Source organism: Ambystoma mexicanum, chromosome 13 (genome assembly GCF_040938575.1).
Source record: "Ambystoma mexicanum isolate Mex_15411 chromosome 13, UKY_AmexF1_1, whole genome shotgun sequence".
Classification (NCBI taxonomy): domain Eukaryota; kingdom Metazoa; phylum Chordata; class Amphibia; order Caudata; family Ambystomatidae; genus Ambystoma; species Ambystoma mexicanum.
Window position 1 is genome coordinate 488103928 of NC_090938.1, and position 19662 is coordinate 488123589.

A 19662-nucleotide genomic window follows, 5' to 3' on the forward strand; every position below is an offset into this window, starting at 1 on the left:
AGCATATGTCATGAATGTGGGGTCTGCAAGAGGACAAGACAAGTTTTATGGAGGTAGCTTGTTTTTTCAAACCCCAGCTTCAGCCCGGTCATCTGTAGGTCAATTATGGACTGCGGAAGGTGAAAGATACAGTGTTTGTAATGTAGATTGTTTGTGCCTAGTCTCACCTGAGAACAGGCCTGCAACAGAGCCGCCAAGGGGAGGAGGGCGAGGGAAGCGGGGGGTCGCTGTGCGCGGTCTGGAGGGGAGAGCTGCAGCCCTGCAGACTGCTTGTGCCAGTGAGGCCAAAATTATCATGTTCAAAATGGAGTCTAAGTGTATCACAAAATGGGGTCTGGTACCATCCTAACAGATGAGCAAGCATTGCAGCCACATGTGTCGGTCAGCAGCCATCCTGCATCCCTGGCCATAGGCGCATGGATGGCTGCTGGACGAGTCATATTCTGAACGCCTGGAGAGAATGGAGGGGAGGGGGGCCATGAAGACCTTCCCTCCCATACATGAGACTGGATAACGATGCACAGGAGACCCCTAGGGCAGGAGGTCAACCTATGCAGCGGCCCACTCAAGATCCCCAAGGACGAGAAAAAACGAACACTTGAACTTCCAATTTTGGTGAGGTTAGTTCAGAAATGGTTTAATAGCAGCAGCTATTGGGGGGGGGGCGCTGTTGCGCACAGCACTGAGATGGCGGCTGCCTAAGAGGCTCCGGCAAAGGCGATCTAATATCTGCTAAATATCCTGTCTACCATAGCCCGGAACTTCCCAGAGACTAGAGGAGACGAAGCGGAATGTCCCAAGCGTGAACTGGTGAAATTTGGATAAAACATTGCTGCCGAACCGCATAAACTCGACTGAGCTGTGTGGCCGACCGTGGGCCAGGAGTGCGGGGGAGGAGCAGCCCCCCAGAAGGAACTGAACTGAACACAGCGTTCCAAATAGATTTGCCCATTTTGTTTAACAAGAGGGACAGGTCAACTATGAAGTAGCAACTGAGTCTTGACAAGGTTGGTGTGGGGAGTCCCGGGCTTCACCCCTGTCACAGGGGATTCTTGCCTGCCCCTGCCGCCAATCAGTTTATGCTCAAGTGGGCTCCCTAATGAAAAGCAGAATGTGGACGGTGGCTGCGCTTTGCATGGTAGTGTAACAGGGGATGCCTCCCCATGAAATTGGAATGTGAGATGTGGTTGCGCATAGAAATGTGGGTTTATTTGGATCACTCCTGTGGAAAACACACAATATGCGCCATGGTTGTACATATGAAGAGGGTCACAGGGATCGGCCACGTAAAATGGGGGATGTGCGCGGGGGTCACCAAAAAAGCGAGCTTACAATGGTCTCCACCTTGAATATGAGGACTGTGAGATTAGTGTGGGTGTCAGGGACTTCTCTCCGCTATATATTTTATGGTGCACTATGAAACTTGCACACTATTGGGAGGTAACCACATGAAAATCGCTCCTATGAACCCAATCTGATATAACACCTAGCCCACACTGATGGCTGAAAGGTGGCGATCTTAGAATATAACGTCTGCTCCACTACTCCACATACTTGAGTCTGAATGGCATCCCATAATTCAGCTACAATTTCCAGGTCATGATCGTATGTCTAACGCTTCTGGTATAATTCACAATATTAACTGCATGACTGCAGACGAGAAAAGGCAATATCAAGGGGTTAACAAAACAAACTAAAGTAAAAGGCTGAACACTAAATATATTTAATTAAATATACATGACAATAAATACTGAAATGTGAACTGTAGCTGATACACAAATAAACATATTAAAGTAATGTCGGTTAAACTATAACAAAAGGTGGAGGACAATAGTGTGCTTGCAAGACAAACAAGCACAGTCTGAAGAAAAAAAAGGAAAAATGGAAAAAACAAAACAAGAACTTACACAGATCAAGTTCGTCATGCTTTTATGAGGCGTACTCATATTTTTTATGCTAGTTTTCAGAGTGACCTGTTTCCCCTATCACTAATTTGCAGGTGAGGACATGCATTTCTTATTGGGCGACCTTGGATAACGTATTGCTCTTTCCTGCTTATACAATTTGTTTTCTTTATTTGTGAAATATAAACATAAATGAGAAGATATTGGTTACCTACATCCTTTCCATTGACTACTCTGGTGCCAGGCAGTATATTCTCTGTTGCTAGAAAGGTGCCAGGCCCTCCCTATGACATGTCGCAGAGTATATTCCATGATGCACAGACTATTCCAAGACACCGATTATGACATCATGACCCTCAGCTGCAGTCACCAGGACACATGGCAGAGCCTTCTCCACTCCACCATGTGACAGACAAATGCCATGCGGAGAGCGCCATCGTCCTTCGAGCCCATGGCTTTCTACAGGACATTCCATTCTCCAAATGAGCGGCTTCTAGCTGGACAGGTAAGTCCACATTTTCTCCCTTGGGTCCCAGTTAATGGTTCTGTGACGGCCAGTCTGGTTATGACTGAAAGTTCAATTTGCAAGTCTGTCTGTTATATGAAGGGGGCTGAGAGCTGGTCTAGTGGTAACATGTCTCAGTGGTTGAATCCTGACTCTGAATGTGGACTTTGTGTGACCTATGCCAAATGTATTTTTTCCTTCCTGTGCTTTAGTTATAGGAATTGGTATCTTTTCGAAGTTGGGAACTCCGCTGCTGTAAACCACTGCACTAAGTAACATGCATGATGTTATTTAGGCCTGATTCGGGAAGCATGAAGGGATGAAACGGGACACAGCCTAGCATCTTGGCTATTTTATCAACATTCTTGTAAAGTGGTGTTGCCTTAAGTGAGCGATATGATTACATGGCACTTATGGTGGGTAGTACACGAAACATTCTGATATATAAGGGGGTGAGTGGAGGGACGATGGAGAGGAGAGTGGATCATACAATAGGGACGCAAACTCAGATCCCTCAAAGCCAACTTCCCATCAGGTCTTGCCATGCATTGACCTCAAACTGTGTTCTTCAGCTTACTGTGGCCCCGATAACAGAATGGAGGACCTATAACAGCTTTAACAGGCGCGCACCCTTTTCATCTAGCTGCTTGAAGTGATCATCCAGGCACTGCAGGTAAGCAGTAACGCAAGATTTATTGCAGTGAAAACGACCCCATTGGCGCCCAGCCAACAGGCCTCACCAACAGTACAGACTGTGGAGCTCTGGCCATGAGTAAACACGCCAGGGTTCCATTACAACACTTCTCCCTCCCTTAATGATGACACAAAAGGAACAAAACAAGAGAATTGCAACACCTTAAAAAAGAAGGTATGGAAAAATGGTTGGAAAATTAGTTTGCAAAATAAACAGATAATTGCAGAAAATAGTTTACAAAATAACAGATACATTGTGATGGTTGACAATATCCTCCAGAACTCACCCACTACAGTGCAATGCTCACTTTCCCACACCCCACCAGACGTAGTCCCTCGATTTGACCGGAAGCAACCTGATCCTAGGAATGCGACCACTGTTGACAAGTTCTACCACTGCACTGGCCAGAGACTCCCCCGCACTGCCCCCTTGGTCCACATACTCCACCACAGCCACTGCAGCTTCCTCTTCACTCACAACACCTTCCTCACGCACAGCCACTTACACCTCAACGACCGAACTACAAAAAAACTAGGACCAATACTGGGCCCGAATCTGAAACCAGATGCCTCGCTCTGCACCACTGGTGTAACCCTCTCGACCACTATTCGTCTCTTGCTCCATCGCGACCCATCATCCAGAACCACATAACCTGCACCCACCGTCCACAGGGACATATACACACTCCCGTCCTTGGGTACAAATCTCAGGTTCTTCTCACACACGCAATCACCAACTTTCATTCCAATTGGTTTTTTATTTACTTGTTGAAACCTTACTCTCCCCTGTTCAGCACGTACTCCCTCCAACACTTCTGACATATTCTCCTTGGTCATTTCACCTTCCCCAAGGGCAGTTTTCCTCAATTTCGAACCTGCTTTCCTACCCCTCATGAGTTCAAACGGTGAGAAACCTGTAAAGGATGATGGCGTACGTCTATAGGCCGCCAACGCCTCTGACACTACCCCACTCTAAGCTAATACATTGGCAACAGCCAGTTGGATAGCCCCTTTCACAAATCAATTAATTCTCTGGACCAATCCGTTTGCAGAAGGATTGTACAAAGAGGTCCTGTGATACCGGATGACCAGATTCCTAAAACGTTTTTGCATAAGGAGCAAAACGAACTGAACTCTGTTGTGCATGACAATGCTAGCTGGAACACCTTCTCTGTGAAATACCCTGCTAAGAAACTCTATAGTCTTCTCAGTTGTCACAATTTACACCGTGACATGCAATCCACCAAAACCACTACAAACTTTGACTCTCCACCACAACCATTCATGAGGCCCATGATGTCCAACGCCAATTTTTTAACCACACTTCGCCCAGAAACTCTACAGGATAAATTGGCTGCGGACACAGCGCCCTGTTTTTTATCACTTACGGCACAAGCCACACACTCCTTTACAGCCACCTCCACATTTTCATCCATTCCCGGCCATCAGTATGATTCTCTCAATCTCCTTTTAGTCAAAGACCTACCCAAATGACCTTTGTGCGCCAACTCAACAAGCTTGGTCCTCAAACTGAGAGGCAGAATTAGCCTATCACCTCTTGTGATGATCCCTGGACCTTTTGCCAACTCACTCAAAATAGGCAGATAGTCGTTCCCTTCTTCTTTGACATTTACATTCTCCCAATCGACCTGCAATCCATCCTTAATCCATGCCAACTCCCCATTTACCGCACTTTCTCTGTCCCACTCACTTTTGACAACGGCCAGAAGTACGCATGCGACTTGGGTACTCGTTTCACACTCCACATCCTCTCCTGACCCGACCACACCATGCTAACTCCGCGTATACCGCACTTTCTCTCTCCCACTCACTTTTGTCAATGGCTTGAAGTACGCATTCGACTTGGATACTTTCACACTCCACATCCTTTCCTGGACCAACCACATTCAACCTGGACAAACAGTCCACAACCCCATTCCTGTACTTCACTCTAAAATTAAATTCCTGTAAATCTACCATCCACTTTGCTATCCTCGGAGACACAGACCCCATGCCTTTAGCAGGCAATACATACGTGAGGGCTTTGTGTTCCGTTCAAATTACGTACGGAATACCCCACAAAAACGCTGGTACTCATCCAGGATAGCAGCCGGGTTCTCTGTGCTCTTTTTTGTGTACGTTTTTGTGTTGTATGTTCTCCCGGGAACTGTCTCATGGGCGTGTTTGTGATTCCCACTGTGTAAGCTGCAGCTGCGAGCATCTTATAAGCTTGCATTCGTCTCTCTCCCCATGCTATGCTCTGCACTGATGAGTGGACTCACAAACTGTGATTGCGGGTGAACTATCTCTGTCCAAATCACTTGCATTAACATGCTCAGGGGACATGTTTGGGGCATCGCAATGGTAGTCATCAATGGGAAAGTGGTACCTTCTAAGGGACCTGCCTCATAAAGCAGGGAGTGGGTGGCACAGCCCCGAAAAGCCCTCTCGCCCAATTCTCCACCTTCATCAATTGGACTTCATCATAGTTGTTAACGTCATGGTCTGTATGATTGGACAGGGAGCATCCTGGATTGTGGATAGACTTCATGATTCCGTGGAAGGCGGATGAACTAGGGAGATGGTCCGCTAGGAATGTATCCATTTATCCTGAAAGCAGAAGGGTGATTTTGATGCCACCTAAAGGCTCAAATCATGTTCTGTTGTGGGTCGGGGGTGCCGATCTACAGTATATTGTACAGAACTGGATTTAGTAGACGTTCTTTCTCTTTTATTGTGTACAGTAGCTGCCATTTGTATTGTCAGTCAGCACACAATGCACCCGTTGTCCCACTAACTGAACCTCTCCACAGTGCGGTCCTATATGCAAACTGCGCTCCCAGTGTGCAAGGTGTCACCATAGCCGAATGCATGGTGATGTATGGGGAGGTGTGAAAGCTAATCTATGCTGCAGTGGGGTTCACTCACATGGCAGGCATTGGCAAAAGGATTTTACATGGCCATTCGAATGAGACGCATTCGTGAGAGCTGGGTTTGAAGACCACGGGGGTCATTCCGAGGTTGGAGGTAAGGGAAAAACCATGCCGGTAATGATTTACCAGCATCGTTTGCCGCTACGGCCATTCCGACCTGTCAGAGCGCTATTTACGGTACCGTAAACTATGATGCCGTAATTATCGGTCTTGGGTCGCACGCGCCCCCCACCATGCCGAAATTAGCGGCATGGCGTGAACCGCAGCAGATTACAAGTAAGGAGCACACATAAATAACGGCCTCCTTAAGGCCATAAAGTACCTTACCGGCATAGAGTACATACAGGCATCTCAGAGAAGGAGTAAAGAACCCTGAGCAGTGGTTCCCAGAGCCACAGGTGCACTCAAACAGCACAGGTGGAGGCAATGCAGTCTGGCACAGCACAAAAAGAGCACACCCACACACCACACCCCCTCCCACACCAAGATGATACCAATTGTAGCAGCATTACTGGAGCTGGAGGCCCTGCTTGCAAGGCAGCAACTACAACAACAACAGCAACAACAACAACCACAGCCCCCACCACAGAGGATACACAGGAGAAGGAGGGTGAGACAGGCCCAGCATGCCCTACCGGTGCAGCCACCATTACCACGCCGCCAGCCCCCAATCCCTCGCATCAGAGCCACCCCCCTCAACCTCACACCAGAGCAGATCCACACCCTGTACCGGCTTGACTGGGACACCATCACCACCATAGTGGACCTGATACATGACGACATAGTGAGCCTCATAGAAATCCGCACCGCCATCCCCCCTCTACTGAAGGTAGTGTCTGTGCCCCACTTCCTTGCCACAGGCACCTACCAGCACAGTGGGGCACATGCATGGAATTTCACAGCCCATATTTTCCCGGATACTTAAACAAGTGCTGGATGCCCTCCTCAAGCACACAAGGGACTACATATCCCTACCCCGGAGTCCCCTGGAGATATTGGATACAAAAGTTGCCTTCCATGCACTGGCAGGCATACCAAATTGCATAGGTGCCCTCGACTGCACCCACGTGGAATTGGTGGTCCCGCATGCCATGGAGGTGGCGTATCGCAACCGCAAGCAATACCACTCCATCAACGTCCAGATGACATGTAATGCCAGTAAAGCCATCACACATTGCTGTGCCCGATACCCCGGATCAACTCATGACTCCTTGGTCCTGCAGAACTCCACGCTACCACGCTATATGGAGCGACATGCTGGACGACGTGCCTGGCTGCTTGGCGAGTTTCCTGAATGGCCCATGGCAGTGCATTGGGGCTGTGAGTAGAGTGGCTGCATACTCCACCTGGGTGGGAAAGGGGGGGAGGGAGATGCATACTCCACCTGGGTGGGAAGGGGGGGGGGGATGCATACTCCACCTGGGTGGGAAAGGAGGGGGGAGATGCATACTACACCTGGGTGGGAATGTTGACGCCAGTGCACGATGTGCACCTCACAGAACACTGTGCCCCAAGGCAAGTGATACGGCACATGACTACCTAACCACACAGTGATGATTGAATGCCGAAACCTAACACTACATGACTAACAGGTAACCTGGCCATATACCACAACACATGCACCACTCATCGGCAGACCTCACACACCGTAAGGGCATCCTGCTCCATGCACTGCATATGCACTATGTCGCAGCCTCCTGCATCTCACCACACAGGACTTTCATCCCTGGGAGTGCATAGAAGAGACCCTTACAGGGATACCACAGCGTGTCACTGGTTCCTTACACCCATCAGAGTGCTGCAGGTCACCATGGTACTGATCAGTGCAGAATGACGAGTATGCTACTGACTACAGCCAAAACCCCCTGCCACCTAATCTCACAGAGCACAACACATCAAGGATTTCAGTCCAACACTGCTGCATGCATATACGGTGCACGTGCAACAAGATGTGAGTGCACACCATAACCCATCTTGAAGAAGCTACCCCCTCCATCATTCCGTTGCACAGGACACATAGCTGGGCCAGTAATGGAGTCAATGCATCCAGGGACATGTGTGCATGGCCAGAAATCTCCTGCTGCCATGTAAGACTAGTACAATTCTCCACCATGAATGTACAAACACTTACCTTCATTCCCCTCTCATGCAGGTGATGGTGGCTACCCTTTGAAGCCGTGGCTCATGACCCCTGTACGCAACCCACAGAACAGGCACGAGGAGGACTACAATCGATCCCATACCCGTCCACGGGTGGTGATAGAGCAGACCTTTGGCCTGTTGAAGGCACGATTTTGTTACCTGAGCCGGTCGGGTGGGGCACTCATCTACAGCCACGAGAAGGTGTCCAAGATCACCATGGCATGTGTAATGCTGCACAATATGTGCATCCGTCGGAACGTGCCACTGCCCCCTTACATGGAACTGCTACCACCAGATGATGATGAGGGGCAGGAGGAAGAAGTGGCAGGACAGCATCACGGTGCCGATGCACAGGAGGAACGTGCCGTGCGGCAATCATTGATCAGAGAATATTTCTGACACACAAGTCAGCTGAGGGTGTGAGGATGACAGGACATTGGGCACTGGGTGTGGGGATACATGTACACCATGCACTGTGAGACATTAAATGACACATGCACAATGAACAATGTCCACTCTGTTATTTTTTGGATGAACAACCGGTGTATTGAATAAGAAGGTTCAAATGTGAACAACAAAACTTCCATCCCCTCCCCCTCCACCCCAACTCCACAACAAACCCTCACCCCCCTCCCCCCTCCACCCCAACTCCACAACAAACCCTCACCGTCCTCCCCCCTCCACCCCAACTCCACAACAAACCCTCACCCCCCTCTCCCCTCCGCCCAACTCCACAACAAACCCTCCCCCTCTGCCCCCTCCCCCCAACTCCACAACAGTACTCCAAAGAAGTACATTAAGGCCACATGTGGCAGCAATGATGATTAGTCCATGCTCCCGGGGGCCGGGGGAGGCATGTCCCGGCACCGCATAGAACGCCGAATGGGTCGCGGTGGACTTGCCGGTTTGTCACGACTGGATGTGGCCGTGTCCTCCTGCTGATGCTGCGGATTTGAATGTGCAGCCTCAAGGGCATTAGCTATGCGTCCTAGGACATCACACAACCTGTTAGTGCTGTCAGTGACTGTCTGACACATTTCCCGGAGTTCATTTTGCCATTCCACCCTGGCCTAGCGGTTGTCCTCCATGAACTCAGTGATTAGGTCAGTGAGCTGATTTGCACGACGTGTGCCAAATGATGGGAATTCATCACTGAAGTGACTTGGCCCTACGTGCTCTGGCATGGACTCAACTGGTGAACTTGGCCCACGATCATCGTACCCCTGTGTGTCTGTAGGAGCACTACGGCCAGGTGTTTCTGGATCCCCAGAGTCACTGCATGATGCCAGGGGGACATTGCTGGGCTCTGGGGTGTGGACTGTGGGATGGAACTCCTCCTCGGACGCCCCACAGATGGACGAAGGGCTGTCCACATTCTCCTCGGGGCCTGTAGCTGCAACCTCCCCAGCAATGCTGGACTCTGCCGACGTTGGGGTGGCCATTGTGGCAGGCGCCGATGCTGGGAGGGATTGGGGTGGTGCAGCCTCCACTGACCTTTCAGGAGCTGCGGTTTGGTGCTGGAATTTGCCGGACCCTGCCACTGCCCATGGAGGTGGTTGGACGGCTTGTCTGTGGCTCACCGCTGTCATGATCAGTGCCTGTGGGAGTAGAAGAGAGGGCCAACCTGAGTGATTGTATGATGTCCTAATAGCATACATGGCTGCATTCACATTTCAGTCATTTGGGGTTTGTGGCCTTTTGGGTGTATGATATGTACGCAGATTTCGGAGTGACTCATCCTGGCCTGGTAATGTGCAGTCTGGCTGGCACACTGCCGAACCTGCTGCACAGTGTGCATGATGGGATGTGCAAGTTAGTGCACTACGGTTGATGTGCGTTATGTACTTGCACTTGGCCCTTGATTGCGTGACAGTTGGCTCTGCATTAGTTGGATGTGGGGGGGAGGCAACATGACAAGGTGCCTTTGATGGCCCTTGGGGGAGTATACATCATGCAATTGCCATTGGCAGTGTTGACTTTGGACACTCACCTCCTTCGGCAGACGATGTTGCCCCACACTCCATCTCGCCGATGCCCTCAATCGATTCGGTCCCGATCAATGCCGCACATGTCTCCTATGGCTCAAGTCTCACTGGGGAACTTGAGCCCCCTCCGGTCTGCATTGCCTGACTCCGGTTGGCGGAGAGGAGGCCCTGCACCTGCACCCGCACGTCATCCCACTGCTTGCGGCAGTCCTTGGGAGTGCGGGGGATGGTGCCTACTGCGCTCACCCTCTGGGCGATTTGTGTCCAGATTTTTTTTTACGGATTATTGACTCTCTCCGCATGTCGGGGCTGAACACAACGTCAGTGTGCTCTGCCAGGTTGTCCACCATGGACTGCAGCTCTTCAGGGCTGAATCTCTTCTTGCGGAGCCGGTCCGCAGACTTCTTTCGGGCTTTTGGCATTGTTCCTGGGTGTGTGGTCCTTTCCCCGACTTTGGATTGCTCCCAAGGGTGCTGCCTGATGAGATGGCAATGGATTGTGTTTTTAAAGATGGCCGCTGCGCTCCTTCCCGTTCCTGTGCGATGACGGAATTTCCGGTTCCGTTGTTTTGCGGTGACCGTAATTTATGGGATCCGTAAATTACGGTTATTTACAGACGCTGCTGCTTCCAAGGTGGTGTTGTTATGTACGTGTCGCAGCATGTGTCCGCGAGGTCGGAATGGGCCGCAATTAGCGGTCTGACACCAGGCCGGTGTCGTACTTTCCGCCATGCCAGAAAGTACCTGTACTTACCTCCTAGCTCGGAATGAGGGCCCACATCTGCCAATGCCTTCTTAGAATTGGCATTGTATTGTTTGAATTTTAATCAGAAAACTACACAATTAAAAGAAAAGGCATACTTCTTGATTAAAATGTGCACTGCCCTTCTTTAGTACTCAACATCCCCTCTTCCAGCCTCTCAGAGCTTACAATAACAGTACCATTGGAAAAGAAGCAAAGTACGAACAGAGGTGTTCTTACGCACTCTCCAGGAGGTTAACATCTCCATCAAAACAGCCCCCAAAATCCCAAATTTAAAGGTACTGCAAGAAAAGTAAGAAATTAAAAAGGCACCTCAAACCGTAGTGCACATTTCAAGATAGATGCCGAAAATAAAAAAAACACATTGGGGGTCATTACGAGTTTGGAGGTAGCCATGGTGCTATTAGCGCCATGGCTGCCTCCAAACTCATGTCAGGGTCCGGGTTCCTTGAATGGGGACTTACCGGGTCATTCCAACCTTGGAGGACCCGGTAAGTACCCCATTCAAAATACCCATCCCCATTCCCATTCGAGCCCCCATAGGGCTTAATGGGAATGGGGAGGGAGTTAATAACGGGCCCGTTATTAGCTCCTTAGTCCCTTAGTGGCTCCCGCTAAGGGCGGCTGGTAAAACCAGCCGTCCTTAGCGGGACCCACTAAGGGACCTCGTCATGCGGCGGTAACGGGTTAACGGCACCGGCATCCTTACCAGCGCCGTTAACCCCTTACCGACACACTCATAATGACCCCCATTGTATTTATTATTATTTTATGCAAAAGCCAATTGTGTTTATAATTATTTTATGCAAATGCCAAAAACAATGTTGTTCTGTCAGGAAGCTCCGAAATTGTGCTATTTGCTACTTGGAGGGATTAACTCAAACCGACTCTGGGCATCTTGATCCATGGTCAGGCTATCTCCAGCTAGCAAATAGGTGCACTGAACCCCTCTGCTGACCAAGTCGAATTGGTCATTCCTGTTCCAAGTGTACATGAGCATGCATATGTCAATAAGATGTGACTAATATTTGCATTCTCGTTTTTTGCATTTAATTGCTTGAAGATGTGAAAACAAAACACTGACATAAAATGTTAATTAAAAAGGCCAATTCCAGAAGGCACTGGTGTAGGCGAGAGTCATACCCAGGTCTGCTGGCTTCTTGACACCAGAAGTGAATGCTCTCACTACCTAGCAACCACTGTTGTGAAGATGAAGTCTGAAGGCACATAGATGGGCATTACCATATGAGCATTGATACATCCCCATGCTTCACAATGTACTCATGGAACTCTCCAAACCAAAGGGATGCAAACATGAACAGTCTAAGAAGAGGAAATAACAGAGGTGGGCCAGAAGCTGTAGCTGGAGAAGCCTGAAGGAGAGCTGGCCCAGAGAATGCTGTGATGAGGAGGAGGCACTCTGACTTTTCTGTGACAGGAGCCGGGTGCTGAACCTAACACGATAAATTATGTTATTTGAGGAGTCCTGGGACCAGAAGCCAGCTGTGGGAAGTTAACAGAGTCCAAGAGAGAGCATTGCCCAAAGTGTAAGAGACCCAGGGACACAAAATCTGGAACCAGCAGAGCTTCAGAGAGAGCTGGAAAGATGTGACTGATATCTGGGAAACAGAATGCTATGCTATGAGAAGCTGCTGATGTGGAAAGCCAGAGGAAAGAACAGACAGAACAAGAAGAAATAAGAGAACAGGCCAAGTGGAAGAGAGATCCTGGAGGTAAGAAAAGGTCCTTATGTTTCATGCTGGGAAATGCGGGTCAACCAAAGCATTCAGAAAACTGTGAGATAGCGAGAGCTTTGGTGCTGCATTTTGAGAAACGTAGTGAAAGTAGCAAAGCGTAAAAAAGATATCGTATGATAAATCGAGGCCTGGCGCTGCATTTTAAAGACATAATGCAAGAGCCAAAGCATTAGAAGTGTACTGAATGAGAGAGAGAGAAAGATACCTGATATTGCATTTTTTGGAAATGGAATGAATTTCCCAAAGTATAACCACAAGCTTTTTTTTCATAAAAAAGACATGTCATTCTAACGATACTACTAAGGAAATTCCATTCTGTCAACTTAAAATATAACTTTACACGAGCACACGTTGGTGACCTTCTTTCGCTGGTTCATCACATTGTTAAGAAACAAAGGTCGTCATTATGATTACGGTGGTCTGGAAAAAACAGCAGTGAAGTGGCAATAATTCTATTACTGCCACCTTACTGCACCACTGTATTATAGGTTTGGAGATAAACTGAAGGATGTACCTTCAGCATTTTGCTGGTGGCAAATCCTCCATATTAGCCCTGTCATGTAAAAACAACCACAGACTCTTCAGGTGGATAGGTGAGCGTCTTTAATGGCAGTCAGCAAAGCCAGCATACACTGGACAAACAGCAACCCAATGCCAGAACAAGACTCAGAGCTGCAACCCTCCTCTCTCCATGCACAGTGCCTTTACACAGAAGTGCACACATGAATTTCAATGGAAGGGGTGGTTCAGGCAGTGAGTTCGATAAGCAACAATATTTTGGGAGGCTGTTCACCGTTTTGCCAGTAAACAAAGGCAGAGGCTATGTTGTCACGCCTGGGAAGGTACAATTTTGATATTAGCAGAAGGCATTTTAAGATACATTACAATTCCTGCTGTGCATTCTACTTACACGATTCTCAAACGGTTCAGGGTGAGATGTCTCGCTTACTATGGCTACTTCCGCCTGCTAAAGCCGCTTTGCCTAGTGAGGCAATTCTCTAAAAACACACTTTGTTATGCCAAACGGGAAATACATCAGAAGCTAGAACTATGAATGCGAGCATCGTTATGCAGTGAACGGCAAAGCACCTCAGTGGTTAATAATGCACAATATAACATGGACAAACACTGTTATGGACATAAGGCACTGTTAAACATGGCAGTTAGGAAGTACTATTATAACTAGCAGAGCAACAGGAGTATCTGAGGAGTTCTACAAATTTAAATTCTTAGCCCCCCCTCCCAAAACTTGGCAGATTTATTGTGCAGTATTAATGCTTGCAATAAATCTGCCAAACCGGGGGGTGGGGGGTTGGGGGGGGACGACGGGGCGCTGTTGAGCAGCCTAGACGATGGCTGCTTGAGCTGGGAGCTCCGGTCCCACAAAATCCTTCTTTGATCCCCTGTTTTACACTGCCGATTTAAAGCTGGAAGCACTCCACATGCAGCGGAGCGACTGTACAACTTGCGGTTCTGTTATTGAACTAAACCGTTCAGCTGGGGAGGTGCGACGACCTGGGCTGCCCCATCCTCCATCCAACGTGACCGGAGCGGATGCGTGGAGTGGCTGCTCCTGAGTAAGTCACCCGCATGTAGTGTCATGGCGGCCACACTGTGACTATTGATTATATTCTGGGGCTCAGACAGGCTAGTGGAAATCAGGCCCCCAGGCCCATCAGTGCTTGAATCTCAGTACACCCCCTTCAACTGCTGTACTGTTCATGTTCATGCCATTACTGGCGGATACGAGAAGACCCACCATTGCTCCCATACCGCTCGCTAGCGCACAGCATAGTTATTTATTGGGGTAGTGCGATAAACTCTACACAGCCAGCAATCAGCAGTGGTCTCCCAGGCTGGTAACCTGTCTCTACGCCTGTCTCACACCTGTTTGCAAGAAGTGGGCTTTGTTCGCCTGATCCCCGGGGACGATCTAGGGGGCAAATACTGAAGGGTTGAAGCGTGCAATCCCCTGGCGGGGCCGGAATACCAATTGCCCATTCGTGGGTGCTGCATTTTTTCGCAAGTTTGGAGGTAGCCTGCCTGTATTACAGGCATGGCTACCTTCAAACTTGTAATGAGGCCCATTGTGTCCACTATTGGCTCACTTACATCTAAATTGGAGAAAGAAAGTGCCTGCATAAATGAGGCAGAGACTAGAATTGGTGACACAGAAGACAAGGTCGACAGGCACGACTGTGATATAACGCAGCTGAAGCTAGAGGTCAACAAAATCCGCAACAAATACGAGGACTTAGAGTCGCGCTTGAGCCACAACAACATTCGCCTAATCAGGATTCCTGAAGCGGCTTGTAAAGGTCCCATGGAAACGTTTGTTGAAGGTTTACTGAAATCTTTGTTTGACCACATGAAGCTCCCCGCATTTCTTGGTCGAGCAGGCACACCGTATCCTGGCTCCAGTCCCAAAAACATTTCTTCGAGAACCCATATGAGGCTACGGCATTCATAGAAGCATCGATCACTATTCCCCTTCCAAGGAGTGACCGCGAGCATAAACATAGTCCGCACCCACATAACAACGAAGGTGGTAATATGGACAATGACTGACGAACACTGAAATCGACCGAAGTTCTCCTACCGTAGAATTGTACATGGGTATACAACACTAGTGTCATTGGGACTGGCTGCAGGTACTGCAACCAGCTGCAGGATAGCAGTCACTGTTCAAATACAACACTAGTGTCTTTGGGACTGGCTGCAGGTACTGCAACCAGCAGCAGGATAGCAGTCAAGGTTCACAGCGTGCCCCAGGATTTAGGCTACATCGTCAAGTTGGGGGTGATAATGAGGGTGGTGGGGAGGATGTCTGTCGAGTTGGGGTCAATGATGTACATGTTTACCAAAAGTGAATGGGGTTGACAATACTCAAAGTTGTATTTATAAGTGGTGGGAATGAGGGCACTAGGGGGTGGGGTTTGTTGGTTGGGAGAGAAGTGAAGATGTTCAGGTTTCAAAATCAGCAGCCATGTCACTGGACGGATAAGACAAATAATAAATCTATGAACATGGAGGGTGTGATATGTACGTTAGTTACAGTAGACACGGCCAATGGGTGAGAGAATCTCCTTTTTAACATGGACTGTTCATAATAACCCTATCAAGGCAAGGAAGGACCTTGCATATATACATCGTCACGTCCTTAAGATAGTAATGTTGCAAGAAACCCATGCAAGGTAAGGATCAACAGGCAGTTTGCGCCCGGCTGGGGCGGTCAAAGGGGTTACACTGACTATTCAACACAAGCTAGAGGGGTACTCACTATGATACATCACACATTATGCTTCCAGGAGGATACGCGCAAAATTGACCCTCAGGGCTGATATGTCATTCTGTGGGGGAAGATCTCTGGTGTGAATGTTGTACTGGTCAACATGCATGGCCCTAATATCGATGACCCAGAATTTTATGGAAGTGCACTGGAGGTTTTATTGGGTGGGGATGCCGCCTCGATAATCTGTGCAGGGGGGGATTTTAATGCCATATTAGACTGTTTGCTAGACAGATCAAGAGGCTCCCAACGAGATCTCACTGGGCAGGACGTATGGTACACCAAATTATGTTACAGATGGGCTTGTGGATGTGTGAAGAGACCGTAATCCTGGTGTGTGAGTTTACATATTACTCATCGGTCCACGATGCCCTGTCGAGGACTGATTATTGGTTGCTTTCGGTAGCCGGCCAAAAGACATATGGGGTCCCTTTCTGGCTTATCTCTTGTGAACACATGAGGGGGGATGAAACACTTGAATAGGCCCTGGGACGCAGGAATGGTCGGTATGTTTCGTGTTGGGTGTTTGGGTAATGTTTTATGGATCTGACGACTCATTGTGCCTCAGTGTTTATGATTTTACACCTCCAAGTCACACTCTGTATATGACTTGTCGTCATGTAACGTGTCTGCTGTTATGTTAAATAAAGGTTTTAAAAATGTTTTTGTTTTTTTTATACGCCGAACCCCATGGAGTCCTATGGACTCCACAATTGGGGTTTACATTGCCATACCGCCACTCGTAATCCCATGGAACGAGAGATGGTAACAGTAAACAAGTTTGGCAGTAATCAGATTTACCGTCAGTGTACTACCAAAGTCGTAGTGCCTGTTTGCTTCCCAAAGGAACTAAAACAATTCCCCATTAACACCTAGCTTCATGACATTCCGGGAACTCTTTCGCCTCATCATGTCCTTACATTCTCTTGCTTATTCTCTTTCCCACGTATTTTCTGCTTCTGAAAGATTACTCATTACTTGCATTGAATACCTCGAGATTGAATTACGATTTGCTGAACAGTTTTTTGTGTGAATATGTAAGTCTATGGGTAGATTGAGTTCGTAGCAGAGACCTTTTGCATGGAAGAACTGTTTTTCCCTTCACAAAAATACTTGTATTCTAATAAAATGGGCAATTTGAAAGATGATTATGTTCATTTGTTTAAATCTCCCCCTCCTCGTCCACTTTTCTTGGACAGGCCTCTCCAGTGTTATAGTGAAGACTGTGGACACTTCAAGAAGAGTTGCCCCAGTGTCGATACGTGCTGGGACCAAGCGCTGCCGATGTAGGCACATAAGTGAAGTGGATAAAATGGAGTTCCCTGCGCACAGGCGGGACTCCGGACCAGAATATGGTTCTGTGTCATGCTCCTTATTTCAGTGCCTCACCCCTGATCATCACCCTAACACTTACGACAAACCTGTGAAAGAACTGAACATAAACTGTTGTAATTTCTATATTATTTTATTTTAAAAAAAAGAACATTTTATTAACGTGGTCATGAGGGTGCATCAGATCCTTCCCAAAGTCTCGCAAAGGGAGGAAGGATAGCTCAGGGGCAACGCGTTTGTCTTGGAGGCAAAACAATGCTGCGCAGCACAGGTTCGAATCACGAGCCTGTGCTTTGAAAAATCTTGTTTCTTATTAACGCCGCTATATAAGAACAATTATTATTATGTCTCCCTCATGGAGTAGCAATCCGAACTTGTGTATTGGTAGCAAAAATCTCTTTCTTCTACTTGGCGGTGTCCCTGTGTTTCTTAATCTGTCTCAGGTTTTTCCCATTAACTTCGACCTCAGTAGCTTGTCTAGCTTCTCAACACACACCTCTCTGCACTCAAGACATCAATTGCGTCCTTACAGCTCTCACAAGAGTTCTTCTACTGGTGTCTCCAGTGTCCCTTACTCCTGGGGTGATGCTCTCTTCGGAATGTTCATTTGTCTTCCAGCTGTGATGATGAGGCCTCAAAACCCCTCAAACAACTAATGTTCTCTGGTTCAGACTGCCACCTGGGTCTAGTCCAACCAAAATCACAGCACCTCGTGCACAGTACACATCACTCTCAGGTAGGGTGTCCAGATCTCCAAGATGAAAAACCAGGATGGCCAACAACATAAAAGAAGGACTAGCACATGCTGCCCACCCATTACCGACAATCCCCCCAACAAGCCCCCACAATCCCCATCAAACATTATTACCAGCACTGCTCCTCTATATAAATAATCTATGATATATAATGTAAATTGTGCCGTTTTGGCGGCGAATCTTGTTCATTTAAAATCAGCTTTTGCTCGGATTGATATTGCAGGGCTTGCTGTTCCACCCTTTCCAAGCCAATTTATGTGGCACAATCAGTTAGTGGTGTGGCTTGTACCTGACGCGTTCATTCTCCACCGTCAACATTCTGAAAGTGTTGAGATAATAATTACGTTTAATTTCAATTTAAAGAACTCTCACAGAGGGCCCAATTCTGCAGTGTCTGGTTATCCAACTGTGAGGGCCATTCCTCCACCAGGGTTGGTGACCTCTTCCAGGTCTCTACTGCTTCTCCCCCTCTGTTGTGTCTTTTCCCCTTCTCATACCTCTCATGCCTATTGCTAGGGAGTCCCACGATCTGCTCTTACAGTTCTCCTTAGTTTACTGGTCCTCTGCTTCTCCCCCTCAGTATTCTCAGTCACTGACCTCTAGTCACATGGTCCAGAAAGGGGAGGTGATAAAAGCTCAGGCTGCTGTCTCAGATTTCAATGTCATTTCTCTCTGCAGCTGTTTGGTCCAGGTGAGTTTTCTCTGTTCAAGTAAACAGAAAGGGGCGACTGCTTGCACTCGCCACATTTAGCAAGAGAACCTATGAATACACAACATGGAAAACACCTGGTGATGTGTCACTTATAATCTGAGCAAGTGTACCAACCAAAGCATGTGCTGCGTCGAGTGAATTCACTGACTAAAGCGCACTCTGTAGTGCCCAAAGGCCTTAATAAATGAACGGTAAACCATAAGGAAAACACCCCAAGCCCAGCCAATGGATTTTCCGGGTTAAGGCTGCCCACAGCACATCACTGCTCTCTTGCTCTTTTCCAGCTTATTCCCACTAACTCATCCCACCTCCCCTTTTTCAGAGCCGCCAGAGCACCACTCAGGTGGTGATAGTGCACAGTACAAATATCCTTTAACATTAACATTAGAAAAACGTCAATGAAGATTACCCCTGCCAACTGCGCAGGGAGTATTAATACTATTAAATACTAGGAGGCGAGCATTATGCTTCAACTTCTTTTCTTACTACTCCTCAGCAGTTTCAACAAACCAATAACAAAATACTGTAAAATGTCCAAAGTGGCTTTTCTTTTCTCCGAACTACAATCGCCATAGTCTCTGTAGTCCATCTCCATCCATGCTCAGCTATGACCACATCCTGTCCCTGAGCTCCTCTCTTTAACATGCTCTGAACTGTCACTCGCAAACTCCACACTATGTCCTGCTAACAGAACGCAGACTTAAACCACTTCAAACTGGCGTGTCGATCCTCCTTGAGTTCAAATGACTACTGCTGCTAGTCTGTTTTCTCAATTGTTCTTCTGCTCTTTGCCTAGGGATGATACAAAGCAAAAGAATCAGGGTGGCGTCCATGTATTGTAACCAACTTAGAAACATTATCCTTAATCAATGCGACCAACCTATGAAACATTA

At 48.0% G+C, this 19662-nt stretch overlaps 1 protein-coding gene across 3 annotated transcripts in view; it reads left to right on the forward strand.

Annotated features, from left to right (window-relative positions):
- Positions 1-2250: 2250 nt before the first annotated feature.
- Positions 2251-19662, forward strand: part of MARCHF10 (membrane associated ring-CH-type finger 10) — a 1025913-nt gene continuing 1008501 nt past the window's right edge. For 2 of the 3 annotated variants that reach the window (XM_069634147.1, XM_069634148.1), the window contains exon 1: positions 2251-2409. The gene's annotated coding sequence lies outside the window, so the exon portion shown is untranslated. The remainder of the gene's footprint in view (positions 2410-19662) is intronic. The other variant, XM_069634140.1, reaches the window with a different exon arrangement.